Raw genomic sequence first — 2,814 nt, 5'->3', positions numbered from 1 at the left:
GTGAAAAATTGAAAGAGTTTCAGATTTGATTTAAAGATAAGAGAAATAAAAGCAATCATTTCAATTTAAAATTACTCTGAGGAGCTCTCCCAACATCCTGAGCCTAAGATTCAGCTGCCCCTCGCGGCCAGGTCCGCCTCACATGCAAACGGGAAAGATCCCTGGAAGTCACGCCCTGAGCAAGCAGGCTAGGAGTTCACGCCTGTCAAACGACTGCGTTCTCCCAGCCCGAAAATGATTCATGTAGTTTGACTCTATTTTAACTTTTCTTATCTTTGTTAAATGAATAAAGTTTAACTTCTGCATATCTCAATTTGTTCTCTTAAAATGAGAAAAACTTAATAGTTTTTAATAGAACCATTCTACTTTTCATAGTTTTTATAGAGCTTTGAAAAAGCATTTTTGTGGAGCCATAATGTAGGAAAATGCATCTGAAGAAGAAAGCGGTCAGGCCCGTTTATGTGTGAGGTCCTAGGAGAGGCCCCTTGACCCACTCCCCTCATCTAAGTCGCCACTGCCTGCGCGTGTCATCTGCCCTTGGTGTAGCTTGGTTACACACTGCACAGAAGCCTCTGTTCGGCACGGGGTCACCTGTCTGCCCTCCACGTTCCTGACCCAACTTCCGCACGGTGGGGCTCCTGCTAAGTTGAAATCACCACCAGTGACTGCACACTGAAGGTCCTGGGTAGGTATTTGTTCTATGAATGAATACGCAAATGGATGAGAAAGGTCTGAAAAGTCGAGTACCATCCAAATAAGAATTAACAGCTGTTAAAACAACTTATGAAAAGAATTTCCAAGAGCAAGGTGCTAAGTGAATGTGGACATTATCTAATAAGACTGAAAGCTGAGAAGGGATGACGCCCACTGAATTTCTCCACTGCCGGCCCTCAGGGTCTACTTCCTAAGACTACCAGTTAGTGTTTGGGTGTCTGAACAGAGAAAAGGGACATGAAGAGAAATGACAGCCTTCGGAAATAAAAACTACATGCTCCATCACTGATCAGGCTCCATACAGACCTTTTTTGTTAAGCTGTTAGCTATGCTGTGACCTTTGGGTACAAGTCATCCACTCTACCCACTGACAATGGGCAAACAAACCAGCCCTGCAGAAAGGTGGATTAACTTTTCTAGGCCGCCACAACCGCTGCATACTGTTTCAAGGTAGTAAAAATTGTATCCTACTGCATGAAACGGTCGTGGAGGCAAGGAAAAGGAATGCTGAAAAATTACAGCAAGACAACATCACAGTGCCACGAATGTTTTCTTTGCATACAAATTAATGAAGTCTATAAGCACATTTTTCCTCAAGTCTTTCAGGCAAATTTACATTTCAGCAGTCTTTACCATATGCCTGGTAATATGTGTATGTGCGAATGTTTATTTTTATTTTAGAATGTTCTGTAACAACACGGCGTTGGCCCACAGCACACTGTCAAGCACAGAGCATCTTTATATTTAGTCCACTTCAGGCCTACTATTTGACAGGCTTTGTCGGGGACACTGTTAAGACCAATTTTAAGTACAAATTGAAGTTATATCTCAGAAAGACCAGTTAAGTATTTCTAAATTGTATATATTTGTAGCGGCTTGAGAGCTGAGACAATCTGAGGTCCTTCATTACAACTTCCTTTCGTTCCTTTCTTGAATTAGCATCTCACTCAAGAGAATGGCTGTTTCGACATAAATCATTTAACATCCTCCACTACTGAGAACCAGAGCATCTCTTGTCCTCACTTACCATGGAGCCAGACGTTTGCTTGTAAATCCTTAAAATGATTATGGTACAGGAAAAGATAATGTATGGAAGATTATTTAGAAAAAAAGAGAAAAGTAACGTGCAATCTTAATTGTAGTATGATGACCAGAAAATAAAGTTAACAATTTAGTTTGCTTTTTTCTTATGCTTAAGTAGAAAGTGGGGTTTATGTGACTAGTACGTTAAAATAAAATAATCATTCTTTATAAATCTGAAATCAGCAAGGTAGAATTTTTAAACATATAGTCTATTAGTAATCTTCATTTTTAATAAATTTCTAGTCTTAATGTCTTAAGATTTTAAAGAATTTCAATCTCTAAGCCACGGTACAAATGTTTTTGAAAAGTTATAATCTGAGTTCTACCTGTTGAGTGTATTACTGATTCAAAATGCTTTTCTTGAGATAAAAACAAAACAAAAACCAGGGTAGGTTAAGGGAAAACTCCCGTAACGTTGGCTGCCTTCTGAGACTCAAAGCAAATAACACAAAGACATCAAAATTAAGGAGCTGCATTTTCCCTTCCCGTTAGTTTTGCTTAACCCATCCTAGAAGCATTTTTTATTTCATTTTGGTGGTTGCAAAAGTGAAACACACGTCTACAGAGAAGGTAACAGTGAATATCTGCACTTTCTTCTTCTGCAAAGGAAAATGGCGGTTAGACTAAGAGCTCTACATGGATTTCACAAACACTTACTGGAGCCACCAACTCTTCAAACCTTCAGCTCTATCTGCTAAACCAGTGAATGGATAATTAATAGCAGCCTCCTTTTGGGGTTTTGACTAGATTGCCAGACTCTGCAGTTAGAGTTTTCTTCCCTCCAACTTGCTTTTCCTGAGCTGTGTGCTCTCCAATACATTGTCTTACAAAAATTAGCGTGTTAATTAAGCCTTCTTGGCAAGTAATTGCAAGGTTTTTCTTTTTTTTTAAAGATCTTTTGAGTCCCTATGTGAATGTAAAATAAAGGTTACTACAGTGCCATGCTTCATTTTTTTAATGGCACAGAATTAATTTTTTAGTAAGGAAATAAAGGCTCTACTGGCAAGAGACCATAAA

At 38.9% G+C, this 2,814-nt stretch overlaps 1 protein-coding gene across 1 annotated transcript in view; it reads right to left on the bottom strand.

Moving 5' to 3' along the window:
* ARID1B (AT-rich interaction domain 1B) overlaps positions 1-2,814 on the bottom strand; it is a 389,943-nt gene that overhangs the window by 23,294 nt on the left and 363,835 nt on the right. The window lies entirely within an intron of this gene.

Source organism: Pteropus vampyrus, unplaced genomic scaffold (genome assembly GCF_000151845.1).
Source record: "Pteropus vampyrus isolate Shadow unplaced genomic scaffold, Pvam_2.0 Scaffold78, whole genome shotgun sequence".
In the NCBI taxonomy this organism is placed as follows: domain Eukaryota; kingdom Metazoa; phylum Chordata; class Mammalia; order Chiroptera; family Pteropodidae; genus Pteropus; species Pteropus vampyrus.
Note: the sequence above shows the minus strand (reverse complement) of the source record. Positions and strands in the feature narration are given on the sequence as shown.